Here is a 15,051-nt window from a genome sequence, read left to right on the forward strand (position 1 = left end):
GATTAGTTAATCGAAATTCTCAGGGAATGGACTCCTCTAATTAATAGAATCTTCTGATGAAGTGTTTGGCTGAAATTAAAAGGATGTCGAAACAATCCATTTAGTTTGGTCTATTTTTGGCAAATTTTTATGAAATGCTCTGCTTTCTTGTACCTGCCTTAAAGATATTATTGAATCTTTGTTTGGTATTTGGGGCTCTTGCAGGGCTTTGGCATTATCATTTTGTACATCTGTTCTCAGTGTCCAGGAGGAGAAATGAAGATAGATACAGCCACAACACAGACTGAGCTCAGGACAGAGCTCTGATGAAATTTCCAATTTCAAAGGTTTATCATGTATTGCCTCTTTTTGAGTCAAGGGCATAGGATCAGGAAAATCCAGTTAATTTAAGGTTCTGGTTAAACAAAATTAATGTAATAATACTTTGACCCTTTCCATAGATTTTCATGCCTGATCACATTTGCTGTCCATTACACTCTTGAGAAGCTGGTTCCTCATGTTATATACTGAGATCTAGAGAGGCTAAGATTAGTAGATCAAGCATCTGAAGTCTCATTCAAGTGTTCCTTTCAGTGTTCACATCACACTGTGATATCCACATTAATTATACTTTCACTATATTTGAATTGACTTCCTCCAAATCAGGCCACACAAGGCTCAACTAATCCCACCATAGTTGGAGAAATATCTGATTGTGTGCTCAGCTCCTGTAGCACTCAAAATAGCTTAGGTGAAAGTCATGGCTAAGAAAATAGTTGCTATGATAATAGTGTCCTTAAGCATCCCAGCTGAGAGCTATTTATTTGGCATAATATGGTCTTGGCATACTAAACACTATTTGCATCTTTGTGTGGAGGACACTTCACTTGTCTGTAGTATTTCTGTCTGTGGGGATACATCTTTGAAAAGGTATTGGTGTCTCCAAGGATACACTGCTTGACTTCTGAGTGGCCAAAGAATGCTAATATTTGAAAAGAAAGGGGAATGCATGATCTAAGATTCCTTGTATGTCCTTTAAGTAATAAATCATCTCCACTGATCTTTGTAGGAATCTTATGAAGTTGGTTGAGCAGATATCATGGTCCCATTTCACAGAGTAGGTCCTGAGGTTGAGCTAGGTCATCATGGTACCCTAATCCTGGTTGAACATACCTTTCTCCTATGGTGCTCACCAAAGCTCACTTAGCCTCAGAATGCCCTTGGAGTTTGTTACAAGTACAGCTTTTCCAGCTCCATCCCAAACATACTGAATCAGAATTTCCAGGGATGAGACTCGATATGAAGATATATCAATTGACTGATTGATCAATTTGTAAGACTGCCTGCCCTATTATTACTGAAAATGAAGAATTTAAGACATGAGAGAATGGCAGATGCTAGAGCAACAATTTCATAATCATAACTCTGAGATCAGCACCACATCTCTTGTTGGAGGTGGGAGTGAGAATGGGGATACACAACAAGCACCAGACATCGCCTGGCCTGGGAGAGTTTATAAGGTAGTTTGTTCCTAGGTCAATGGTTCTCGAACTCTAACAAGCATCAGAATCATCTGAATGTCTTGTTAAAACACCGATTACTGGTTCCCAGCCCGAGTTTCTGCTTCAATAGGTCTATATCAACCAAGAATCTGCATTTTTAACAAGTTCCCAGGTGACACTGGATGCTTCTAAGTCCGAGGATTACACTTTGGGTACCCCTAGCCCCTTGGAGAAGGGAATGGCAACCCACTCCAGTATTCTTGCCTGGAAAATTCCATGGACAAAGGAGCCTGGTGGGCTACAGTGCATGGGATCGCAAAGAGTTGGACACAACTGAGCAACTAACACCCCTAGACCCGGCATCCTTTTAAATCTTATGGCTGCCTTAGGATTTAAAAGAGATATTTCAGAATAGATCCATGAAAGAAAAATAGAACACAAGGAAACAAAACTCCCTGTGGTGTACTATTGCCTCCCGGGTGTCCTCGTGTTCCTTCACCTACCAACACAGGGCCACATGTTTCACACACTTCAGTCACAGTGAGAAATCTCCCTGACCCTTGAAAAACAGTCCCATGTTCTTAACCACAAATGTACTGGACAGCACCATTTCAAGTGGAAGCATTTGCTTCCTTCATGGTCTGTTTTCTGAAGAAATATTGGGTTGGCCAAAAATTTCTTTCAGGTTTTTCCATACTATGTTACAGAAAAACCCAGATGAACTTTTTGACTAACCCAATAGAAACGCCCTCTGCTTTGGAGTCCGGAAGGAGGTGGCAAAGAGAATCATCTCTCCCCACTGGCTGAGACAGTGCTTCTCAAAGCCTAGTCCCCAAATCAATAGTGGCAGAATTGCCAGGGGTATTAAGGATAGAAATCACAGGACCCACTGCAGACCTATGGATCAGAATTTCCAGAAGTGAGACCTGGGGATGTGGAGTCTTAAAGCACCCCAGGTTATTGGCATTTCTGATGCATACTAAAGTTGGAGAAGCCCTAGGAAAAGGATTTACCCAATATCAGGTTTGGGCAACCCACTCCAGTATTCTTGCCTGGAGAATCCCATGGACAGAGGAGCCTGGCAGGCTACAGTCCATGGAGTTGCAAAGAGTCGGACACAACTGAAGCGACTTAGCACGCACACACACACGCACAGGTTTGGACAAGGACCCTTAGGAAAGTCTCATTTCCCTGAACTGAACATCTCTACCCCTTTCCCGTACTTACATGTCCCATAAGAAACCGCTTGAGACACCAGCCTCTCCTTCCCTCACCTTTTCACATGGCTAGGCCCTCCCCCACAAACCCATATGAATCTATTTGCCTGGGACATGTCTCAGGTAGCTAAGGCACACACACACCCAAGTCTGACAAATTCCACTGAGTGAGGAAAAGATTCTTTTATTTTTTAAAAAAGATGCTTTTATTTGATGTTTCTACCTTCTCTCTCTTTAAATTTTTATCTCTCCTGCTTTTTTATGACACATTCTGGAGATGTTTCAAAGCCATTTATATTCCATAGTGACTTTAGTCTTGTTAATGTTCTGAGAAATGCCATAGCTTATATTGCAATGATGCAATAAGTTATGAGAGAAAAAGAGAGCGAGGGTGAGAGAGAGAGAGAGAGGAAAGTGGGGAGGAAAATAACTGAGAGCAACGTTGATTAGAAAGATAGTCAGACACAGAGGCTGGAACTCTTCTCCGCAGCACTAAAATACTGTCAGCCTCATTACTTGGCATGCGCCTCTTCCTATCTTTCTAGAACGGGGAAGACTTGGAAGTTTAGGGATGAAATGCAATCCCTTTCATTTGCTTTGGCAGCTATAAGTCTGCCAGTGTTTTTGCTTTTTGGTTCATTTTCAAGTTAGAGGAAGTATATCTTTGTGTCTCTTGGGCTAGTCACTGTATAACTTGTGTTTTTTTTTTCATTATGGTTTTCTGAAGATAGGTCCACATAAAGTGGATTAACTAATGAAGGTGGGAAAACACCCTGGGGGCATAGGTTGCTAGGACACAGAGACCATACAACCAGACAAATGAGTCCCTTGTATGGGAGGGGGCACCGCCCATGTGCAGTTCATCAATGCTCATCTGTAACAGTTTCTAAATCCTGTTTCTCTTGCTCCTTCTCCTCAAGGGGGGTGTGTGTGTGTGTGTGTGTGTGTGTGTGTGTGTGTGTGTGTGTGTGTGTGTGTGTACAAAAGAGAGTAAATGTTTGGGGGGAAATGTATGTGCTTTAGACATCATAATCATGTTATCAATTTATTTAGCATAGTAACTTGACAATTCTGCAGAGAATCATATGCAGTGCTTTTTTTTTTTTGCATTACTTTTCAGAATTTTGCAAATGTTATTGACAACTAAATAAAATCTGTGAAAGAAATAAAGCGTCATCCCCCCAGTAGTTCGAAATGGAATCAGGTCTTTTAAAAGTGACCACTTCCAACATGGGGTCGATGGACACCCACAGTCTTTCTCAGGCCCCGAATGTGTCCTTTGACGTCCCAGCCACAGCTATCAAACTCAGTTGTTGGAATGGAAGGAGTCACCCTTTGAGGCTAACACACTGGAGAACTATAAGTTAAAGGTTTAACACATAGACATTTTTGATTCTCTCACTTCTCAAGTGCTTCCCTGGTGGTTCAGTGGTAAAGAATTCGCCTGCCAATTCAGGCAACCTGGGTTCAACCCCTGGATTGGAAAGATCCCTTGGAGAAAGAAATGGCAACCTACTTCTGTATTCTTGCCTGGGAATTCCCATGGACAGAAGGAGCCTAGCGGACTACAATCCATCGAGTCACAAAGAGTCGAAAATGACTTAGCAACTAAACAAAAACAATCACTTCTCAAGGCCCTGAGGAAATAGGACATGGAACAGGTTAAGCCTTGGTTCTATTGGCGGTAGTGGCGAGAGGTCAGAAAAGGCCTCAAGCTGGCTACACTGGCATAGCAGGCCAACCTGGGCGAAGTGCCCTGATGAGGCACATTGAATAGCCAGGAACTCACCTGAAGGTCCCAGAAGCCTGGTGGTAAGGACATATAAATCTATTAGGATCATACTAAGCTACAAGTAACAAAATTCGATCAGTGGTTTAAACAAACAGGGATTTAAAAAATATGTAACAGAAGCCTCCAAGTAGGTGGTTGTAGGTATCAGTTCTACTGCCCAAGAATGCCATCAAAGATCTAAGCTTTCTCTTCTGCTTCACCATCCTTCGCATTTTGCCTTTCACCTTCATGATTGTCACCTCGTGGTCACAAGATGGCTGTGACATCAGTGCTCCGAAGAGGCAGGAAGATGAGGAAAGAGCAGTACCACCCCTTCCATCACCTTTTTATCAGGAAAACAAAATCTTTGCCAGACACCCCCAATAGACTTCCATTTAAATCTTGTTGGCCAGAACTATGTTACGTGCCCCACCTACCCAACACCAGTTGTAAGGGAGACTGGGAAAGGGAGTCTTTAGCTGGGCATGTTGCCACCTTAAACAAAACCAGGATTATGCTAGCAAAGAAGAGAGAAATTGATCTTGGGTAGACAACAAACAGTGCCTGCCAAAGACCAAAGGGGAGCTTTGGCTCCTCTCCTTCAGCTCAGCCAATATTCACAGAGCACCTAGTAGGTGCCAGATACTGTGCCATGTGCTTTGACATCTGGCTTTTGCCCCAGGCTATCCAGAATTCAAAGAATGAAGCCTCTTCACAAGGGTAAATGACCGAAGTGAACATCTAGCTGTGTGTCAAGTTTTATTTTGTTCCCAGCCACCACGCTGCACTGAGCTTTGAGAGTGTAATTTCATCTAATCTTTCAGATACTTTGGGGCAGGGATTCGAACATCAGCTAACATACTCCAGATAGGGACCTTCACAAAGAAAGGGCTTTGAATTTTAGCTATCAGGGTCATTTTTTAAAGCTGTGCATCAGAGTTATTTTATGCATGCAAATCCCTTTCTGCTTTTTAATTGGATTTGTGCCTGGATGTACTGCAAATTGCTTTTGAAGATGGACTGCCGAATAGGTTCCAACTATGGACCGCAGTATGACACAGGCACCTTAGGTGCCAGCTCGCCTCCCTACATTTATCTACCCAGCCTCCAATTTCATCCTGCTTGCTGCTGACTGGTCAGTACAAAGGACTTCTTGTAACCTGAAAACAAGCTCTGAACACCTCTGCCCCTCAAAAAAAGGAAAGGCGAAATAATTAAGAGCTCTAGAATGATTTCAATTAAGGGTTTGTTCCTGGGGATTCTCTCCCCGAGGAAAGATGAATAAATGACTCTCAGGGAAGAAAGGATCTTTGCTGCTTTGATGCGGATGGAGCCAACCAGATAATCTGTACACTTTGAAACCCAAGCTCAGCATTTGTTTTTAGTAATGGCAGAAAGGAAAAGGACTTTGGGGAAGTCTGGGAGTGGCCAGTAACATCACATTGCATAGACTCTACAAAGTCAACCTTCCTGCAAGTTGACAAAACTACCTACCAGATGTGATTTGAAAAAGAACTTCTTGCCCACAGATTTTATTTTCCATGGTCTATTGAGGTGAAAATCCCATTAATGTTGTTTCTTAAGAACCTCCTGGTGGTGGGTGCCTTCCATTTTCAGGGAAGGATAACATGTTACCTGGGATTAGTTTATCTGATTGGCCAATTGTCACATAGATGAGATCAGGGCTCCAAAGTTAAGGCACATAAAATGGGCACGTTTTTCTTTTGAGTAATAGCAAAGAAATGGTTTATAATTTTGGGCCCAGGCAGAACTCACTGTAGTGTTAGGAAGAAGTCTAGGCAAGAAAGAACAGGGGGCCACAGGACTCCTGGGGAGACATGGTGCTGAGAGGGAAGCCAGAGGGTAACAGGGCCCTGGAATGAGGAGACAGTCCCAACGCTTGTCCTTGTGAAGTTTCTGTTTGAATCAGAACTGTATGTCCATACTGGGTTCTTCCGGCCATTTATTTCATTGTTGAAGTATCATTGTTTTATAATGTTATGTTAGTTTCTGCTGTACAATGACGTGAATCAGCTATATGTATACGTATATCCCCTCCCTCTTGAGCTTCCCTCCTATCTCCCCCCCAACCCCACCCCTCTAGGTCATCACAGAGGCCAAGCTAAGCTCCCTGTGCTATAGAGCAGCTTTCCACTAGCTATTTATTTTACACACGTTAATGTATACATGTTAGTCCCAATCTCCCAGTTCATCACACCCTCCCCTTCCCCGCTGTATCCTCATGTCCATTCTTTACGTCTGCATTTCTTTTTCTGCCCTGCAAATGGGTTCATCTTAAGTGAAGCAGAATATAACAAAGTGACCAGTGCAGTCTCTTATTTTACTTACAGAAAGTATCTAATAAATCCAAACCATGAAAGATTGCATAAATAAGTTTGGGGGAGGGAGGATATGGCTGATAGAAGGGCAGAAGCTCAGTGGAATAAATACCCATATTCATTCCTAATCTGTGCATCTCCTATGCATTGCTTGACCGGAACTGGTATGAAATCCACCCAACATAACATCTTCAGGGATGTTATGAAATAGAGGGACTGAAATTGGTGGATGTAGAGGGTGATGGTAACTTGGGGAGTATGATAAATAGGATGGGCTTCCATTGTAGCTCAGACGGTAAAGAATCTGCCTGCAATGCAGAAGACCCAGGTTCGATTCCTGGGTTGGCAAGATCCCCTGGAGAAGGAAATGGCAACCCACTCCAGTATTCTTGCCTGGAGAATCCCATGGACGGAGGAGCCTGGCGGGCTACAGTCCATGGGGTTGCAAGAGTCAGATAAAACTTAGCGACTAAACTACCACCAGGGAAAGGACATAGGAAGGAGAATAAAAGAAGCAGTTGAGGGTAGAAGCAAAAGAGAGAAGGGATGTCCATAGGTAAAGGGATGATATAGAAAGAAGAAACATTGGATATTAAAATAATAGTGACAATAAAGCTCATAATAGTGAACACCTATATAAGGTCTGCTGTGTACCAAGGCGCATTGGAAGCACCTCACATGCTGCTGCTGCTGCTAAGTCGCTTCAGTCACATCCGACTCTGTGCGACCCCATGGACTGTAGCCCACCAGACTCCTTCATTCATGGGATTCTTCAGGCAAGAATACTGGAGTGGGTTGCCATTTCCTTCTCCAACCTCCTTAAATTTTCTCAATGATCTTATGAAGCAGATTTATTATTATTAATATGACTATCATCCCATTTTACAGACTAAGAAATGGAGGCACAGAGAGTTCAAGTCCAAATTTGATATTTTAAAAGAAAAGACAAGTGATAAAGAGACTGAGTCCTAATATCATTTGATCTCTAGATTTTGCGGTTACAAACTTCCCTGGTGGTCCAGGGGTTAAGATTCTGCCTTTTGGTGCGGGTGGTGTGGAAGCTAAGGTCCTACTACTTCCTGGTAGTCCTAAGGTCCTACTACTTCCTGGTAAGGAAGCTAAGGTCCCACATGCTATGGGGTGTGGCCAAAAAATTGGGCTTCCTAGACAGTGCTAGTGGTAAAGAACCTGCCTGCCAATGCAGGAGACGCAGGTTCTATCCCTGGGTTGGGAAGATCCCCTGGAGGCGGGCATGGCAACCCACTCTAGTATTCTTGCCTGGAGAATCCCATGGACAGAGGAGCCTGGCGGGCTACAGTCCATAAGGTTGCATAAAGTCAGACATGACTGAAGCGATTTAGCATGATTAGCAAGCCAATAATGCCCTTTTTTAAGAAGTAAGTTTAAGTCAGGTTTCTGTCCCTTGTAGCCAAAGATTCCTGATTTAAAAAAAAGAAAACCCAACATCTATTAGCTGTTTTTACTGGAGAAGAGACTGGCTTAAGTGCTTTATAGGAACCATTTTATTTAATCCTGACAACCCAATGCATTAAGTACAGTTATCACAATCCCTACTTTAAAAATGACGAAACTGAAGCACAGAGAGGTGGAATAACTTAACCAGAGTCATGCAGCTGACAGGTAGCACTGAAGTGAAGTCGTGTCCAACTTTGCAAGCCCATGGACTGTAGCCTACCAGGCTTCTCCGTCCATGGGATTTTCCAGGCAAGAGTACTAGAGTGGGTTGCCATTTCCTTCTCCAAGGGATCTTCCCGACCCAGGGATCGAACCTGGGTCTCCCATATTGTAGGCAGATGCTTTACCCTCTGAGCCACCAGGGAAAGATCTGGTAGCAGAGCTGGGCAATAAACTTCTGCAGTCAGGCTTCAGAGTCTTCTCGTAACAACTACACCAATCTCTGGTAGACAGTCAGACAGAAGAAGAGACTGTTGCCAATCAGCAGTGAACAGCAGAAACTGAGTGCCCCTTTAATCACTAACCTGATAAAGTTATAGACACCCTTTCATACTTCCAAGAAATCAGCCCCTACCCAGATGAGCAAGTGTTAGGAGGCTCCTTAATCTTAAGAAACTGTAATTTCTGATGACTTGAAACCTTGACTCTCCAGTGAGGAGTCCCTGAGCACTAATAGAAGTTAGCTCTAGAATTTTCTATGCCCAAAGAGCCTCCCTTTGAGAGAAGGAAGAAGCCATGATGAAGGCATGCATCTCTGTAGTTATGGGTTATAATATTTTCTGGAACAGAAGACCAGTAGCATCACATCCTGGGAAGTACCATCTTAAGGTTCATGAGCCAGCATCCACTGAGCAAAGCCTATCTCTGTTCTTGCATGCCTGCAGCTTCTCATTACCATGGAGTCTAGCATCATCCTTAGGGCTTCTGGTCAATCCCTATGAGCATTCCTTCTTCTACAAGGATCTTATATACAATTAACTGCTGTAGCCTCGCTGCTGAAGGAATTGTGTGTATGTTTTTGGTGACTTTGTTGTTTTATTTTCAGTGTACATGAAAGCTTGTCTTTGGGGAATAAATATCAGCCAAAGAATGATAGCCTATCCAATTGGGATTCAAAAAGTTAAAGATTATAAATGCCTTTCATTGTGTTTATAACTATTAGGAGACTTCCTTGTTAATTTCCAGCTGATTTATATTTTGGTCTCTATTTCTGCATCGACACCATAAAAATGCTATGTTAAATAATTTTATATTAAAAACAAAACTGGAACTTAATCTTCACTTAAGAGGCAAACAATAATTTTTATCAGCCTTTGCGAATGGGCCTTGCTTCCCATTCATTAAATGTCTATAAATGTTTGCTAGTTCTTAGGGGTTGGATGATTAAAGGGATAGGAGAGACGTGAATTTTAAAAAATCAATCACTGTTTGTAGCTCTATTCCAAAATATATCCTTCATGGCACGGTAGATCTTTCTCCATGAGACTAGTTAATAACAAGCATTCTGCATATTTTATAATTATGTGCACTGCCAGCAGAGTGTAGTCGGATTTATTATACATTTGAGTCCCCAGAATCAGAGCCGTGCCTCACAGCACCTAACATAACAAATGGCATGGAGGGGTGCTTTATATCGCAGGATGCTGAGTTGGATATTTAAATAGCATACCCAGGAAGTGTTCTGAGTTATAGTCACCCCGCAAGAGGAGCACCATCCAAAGGACATTATGATTTAAGCGTCATGCTTCAAAGCTGGAGCCAGATGCTCACTGAGTCAGAATTAGGATCTATAAGAAAGGGAACGAATAATTGTTCCCATAAAACCCTAGTTGGCTAAGGAGCAGACTGACGAGAAACATTTGTTAGTTCTGGTTGGGTTTTGGGCACACTCCAGTTTTTAGACGTAAGAGGCAATTCATGCACAGACACACGTAAGGCTCATGTTACCTTTTTTTTTTTTTTTTTTTTTTTTTTTTTTTGATCAAGGACATAGTTGGTGGAAGCTTGGGAGAAGACTCAATTTCTTAAACATCTTTTCTATCTCTGTCCTTCAAAGTGTTGGAATGTGTAATTAAAATAAACTATATGTGGGGAAATACTCCTTCTCTAGCATAAAAGGATATTCCATAAGTGAAACAGTATTTCTCCCATTCCTACCTTGGAATAAAGAGAGAATGATCCTTGGTTTTCCACCACATGTGTAGGTAGTTTGAAGGACAATTTTTGATGCAAATAGATGCACAATAATTGCTTATATACCACCTTGACTTTTTATGCCACTTCTGCCTGGCCATGGATTATCCTCAAGTTCATTTGAGCTATTCTGGAACATCTCACAGAAAAAGTCAAATGAGCTTGTTGGTCAATCCAGTAATATCTATGGATCTGACCACCAAGACTGCTATGATTAACTCTACTTGATGGGCTTGGAGATGTGGGCAACTTACCCAAGGTCTCACACTAGATCAATGTAGAAAGCAGACTAGATTGCAGGTCTCCTGACTTCCAGCCCAATGTTCTTACTACTGAACTATGTTCTCTATAGCCTGTGCTGCCCCTAGTTAATTTACTTTGTGAAAAGTATGTAAATAAAGGTCTTGGCTGTTGTTTTCTTTCCCTGTGCTCATGAATGGGTTGATCTCCCCACTCCTATTCCCAGCACCCTCCCATCTTCCAACCCACCTCTACACACCATTTAAAAGTCCGTGTTTCCTGCTACTATGCAAGAGGGTAAAACATCCAGGGACTTGAGATAAAACTGGGACTTTAGATAAAATTACACTGTGTTCCCTCCAAAATTACCTTGACATAAACAATTACTCCAATAATAAAAGGTGGAAAATACAGTATTAAACACAATCAGTGAATCTAGATGATCTTAATTGGCATTACTAATTCTTGCATACAAATAAATATTTATACTCCCTCCCTTCCAAATTTCAATTTGGACATGCAAAGCCCACTTAGTTGACTGGAGTAGAAAGCAGAAGCCTTTACCAAAGTTGACAATCCACATGGCAATATATAGCCTATGCCCTTAAACTCATCTTTATATTGTCTACAGTAACTATTTGTACAAACCTTGGCATGTAGTCGGGTTTTTAATGAGGGCTTCTTAACTGAATGGCTATTCATGACCAGCTTCACATTTCCCTATTACTTTTTATTCCACAAGAATAAAATGCTTGATTTCACCTTATATTGTGATAGGTGAGTCTTTATATACCTCAGTTTATTAAATGGATTCAAGCACGCCTCTACTAAAACATAGCAATTATGGAGAAGACCCTAAAGACACTATGCCCTACAGCCTTGTTACTTAAAGTTTGATTCATAGACCAGAAGCCTCAGCACTCTCTGGGAGCATATCAGAAATGTAGAGTCCACTACAGACCTATGGAATCAGAGTCCACATTTACAAGATTCTGATGAGATTCACCTGCACAAGAAAGCTTGGGCAACGTTGTGCTAGGGGAACAGTTGTTGGCCCTGTCACCACACACCAATAGTCACACTGCATATTCCAGTCCACAAACACTTCTTGAGCCCTTCTGGACTTATTAGGCTCTATTGAGGATATAGAAGAAGGAAAAGTCACAATCTTTTCTGAGGACAATATATAATCTAGTCCAAAATTGTGTGCTTTATGTTGCAATAATGCATGGGGAAGTTCAGGTGGGTTGGGTGATTTAGGGAAGCGTTTTGGAAATGGAGTTTTTCACAGGTTACCAGGCAATGTTTGGAGTGGTAGGGGAAACTGGTAACAAGAGCTAAGGTTTATCAAGTGCTTCTCTTTGTCGGTCTTAGGTTTCACTTTCTAACATACTGGGTTGGGACTTTTTGGCCAGCCCAATATTATCCCACTTATTCTTACATTAGGGCTTTCCAGATGGCTCAGATGGTAAAGAATCTGCCTGCAATGCAGGAGACCCAGGTTTGATCCCTGAGTGGGGAAGATCCCCTGGAGGAAGAAATGGCAAATCACTCCAGTATTCTTGCCTGGGAAATCCCATGGACAGAAGAGCCTGGTGGGCTACAGTCCATGGGGTCGCAAAGAGGCAGACACGACTGAGCGACTGAGCACTCACACACGCGTCCTTACATTAACTTAGTGAGTTAGGTATAGTGTAGTACCTGAGTACCACGAGCTCTGAAATCAGACACTCTGGGTTTGAATCCTGCCTTTACTATTTAGTAGCTGTATAATCACAGGCAGATGTTTAAACTGTGCCTTAATTTCCTTCCCTATAAAATGGAGATAATGGTAGTACCTACCTGTGAGGAGTGCACACAGGCTAAATTGCTCTGTCGTGTCCAACTCTTTGTGACCCCATGGACTGTAGCCCACCAGGCTTCTCTGTCCATGGGATTCTCCAGGCAAGAATACTGGAGTGGGTTGCCATGCCCAACTCCAGGGGGCCTTCCCGGTCCAGGCATTGGCAGGCAGGTTCTTTACCACTAGCGTCACCTGAGGAAGCACCATGAAGAGTAAAGGAGTAGATATATATGAAACACTTAGAACAATAACTAGCACATAGTAACCATCCAATACACGTCAGATATTATTATTTCCATTTTATGGATGGGGAGACAAGGTCACAGAGAAATTAAATAACTTTTCCAAAGTCCCACAGCTTATAAGTCATAGAGCTAGAACTGGCACACTGCTTTGTATTTGTATTAGAAAGAGAACACTCTTTGTAAAGAATCCACCTTCATAACTCTGTTACATACCTTTAAATGTTCCTCTAGAGGGAGAAGAAGAAAACTATCCTAAACCCAAACTTCTGAAATGACCTGTGAACCAAATCCTGCTGTGGATGCTGGGCCTATGCAATAATTAGACAGTTAGCTGGAAATGTTTTTTGTGATGTCTTCACATAAGTGTTCAAGCAAATGTCACTGTTGGAAACGAAGTTCATAAAAACTTTTGGGTTTTGACAACTGTATGGCTTTACCCAACAATTCATACTCTTCTGCCTGGATAACTTTATAACCAGTTACAGGAGCTTCCTAGATAGCTGACAAGAGTATGGGTACAGGCTGTCCCAAGGCCCAGAATCAAGGTATTGGGCTCTGATGAGCACATGTTGTAATTAACAGGGTTTCTGTATAAACCACACCTTTAAAAGACAGATTAAAAATGTTCAGGATGGTTTGGAATCATATTTTAGTCATGGAATCAGATGTCACTAGACTAGAGAATAGATTTTGGTTCTTTTTAACCTAGGTTCTTGTTCAGAGAAGATGAATATGATGTTAAAATTTGGGTAAGCTCCCTTCTCTGCGACCTTGAGTCAATCAGTAGCCTTCTTTGGACCTTGGCTTCCATGTTTGTGAAAGAAGACTGATTGGATGGTCTTTAAGTTCTTTTCTCCCACAATATATTCTTTACAGTTTTGAAAGTATCTTTCATCCACACCCATTTTCTCCTCCTCAGTCTCTAGTGAGGTAGAAAGAGCACAGGCTTTGAAACCAGTCCTAGGATTGCCTTCTTGCTTCCCCAACACTTAGAAGCTGGGTGATGTTGGCCAAAACATGTTCCTCTCTCGGGCCTTGATTTCTTCTTAGATATAATAACATTGCTAGCAACACCAGCCAAACATGTTCTAATACTGACATCTTTTCCTATAAATCAGAAGTTTCCACTGAGGAGCTTTAATCTTTTGAAAAGGTCAGAGAAAGGCTAGTGGAGTAGCTATTTCAAAGGTAATGGCTTTCCCCTTGGCAATTCCATCCTCTGTCTAAACCTAAAAGGACAAATGTCCAATATCACACACCTGGGATTTCTCTCTGATGGCCTGGGTGCCCAGGGACTGTTTTCAATTCCACTTTTCAAGCATAAAATTTCTACAGCCAACCCCTCACTATTTTATCACCTTTGAAGGATCTCCTCTTACTTTCAAGGACTGCTAGAGAATTCCTTTAAACTCCAATTAATCATTGGAGAAGGAAATGGCAACCCATGCTAGTACTCTTGCCTGGAAAATGCCATGGATGGAGGAGCCTGATTGGCTACAGTCCATGGGGTCGCTAAGAGTCGGACACGACTGAGCGACTTCACTTTCACTTTTCACTTTCATGCATTGGAGAAGGAAATGGCAACCCACTCCAGTATTCTTGCCTGGGGAATCCCAAGGATGGAGGAGCCTGGTGGGCTGCCGTCTATGGGGTCACACAGAGTCGGACACGACTGAAGCGACACAGCAGCCAATTAATCATGGTGCATTGAAATTTTATTCAGATATGCACTGTGGCACCTTGAAAGAAAGGGAGGCTGCGGGATCCAGCAAGGGTGGGTCCAGGCTCCTGACCAATCACTTGGGAAGCACAGTTACTCAGGAGTAACTGGCAGGACCCCAGTTTGTCACCTGACCAATGATGAAGTGTGCATCATCAAATCACTTACTTGTTTTCAGAGAAGCACTTTGGTCCAGATAGGAAGGCTTCATTCTCCCTAGTCAGAGACCATTCAGAGAAATAAAAGGACACTTCCAAGTAGTTTTTGTTATCATGGTTTGGGTGACAATGTGCTGTAATATGGGAAAATATATTAAGTTGAATTAAATTGTATAATTTACCCACTGGCACATCTGCTGGGAACAGTCTGTCATCATTTATGAGAGTCACATGCTTTACTATTGAAACATTTTAAGGCAACGTGTATCTGGGAAGACGTTATGGTTAAAAGATCTGTCTCTTTCCCTGAAATTCCATCCATGCTTAATGCTTTGCATGACTGATTTCAGGCAGGGTCCATACTGATC

At 42.2% G+C, this 15,051-nt stretch overlaps 1 protein-coding gene across 1 annotated transcript in view; it reads left to right on the forward strand.

Moving 5' to 3' along the window:
* Positions 1–15,051, forward strand: part of GRIA3 (glutamate ionotropic receptor AMPA type subunit 3) — a 292,780-nt gene that overhangs the window by 103,032 nt on the left and 174,697 nt on the right. The window lies entirely within an intron of this gene.

The sequence above is a fragment of the Dama dama genome, chromosome X, assembly GCF_033118175.1.
Source record: "Dama dama isolate Ldn47 chromosome X, ASM3311817v1, whole genome shotgun sequence".
In the NCBI taxonomy this organism is placed as follows: Eukaryota; Metazoa; Chordata; class Mammalia; order Artiodactyla; family Cervidae; genus Dama; species Dama dama.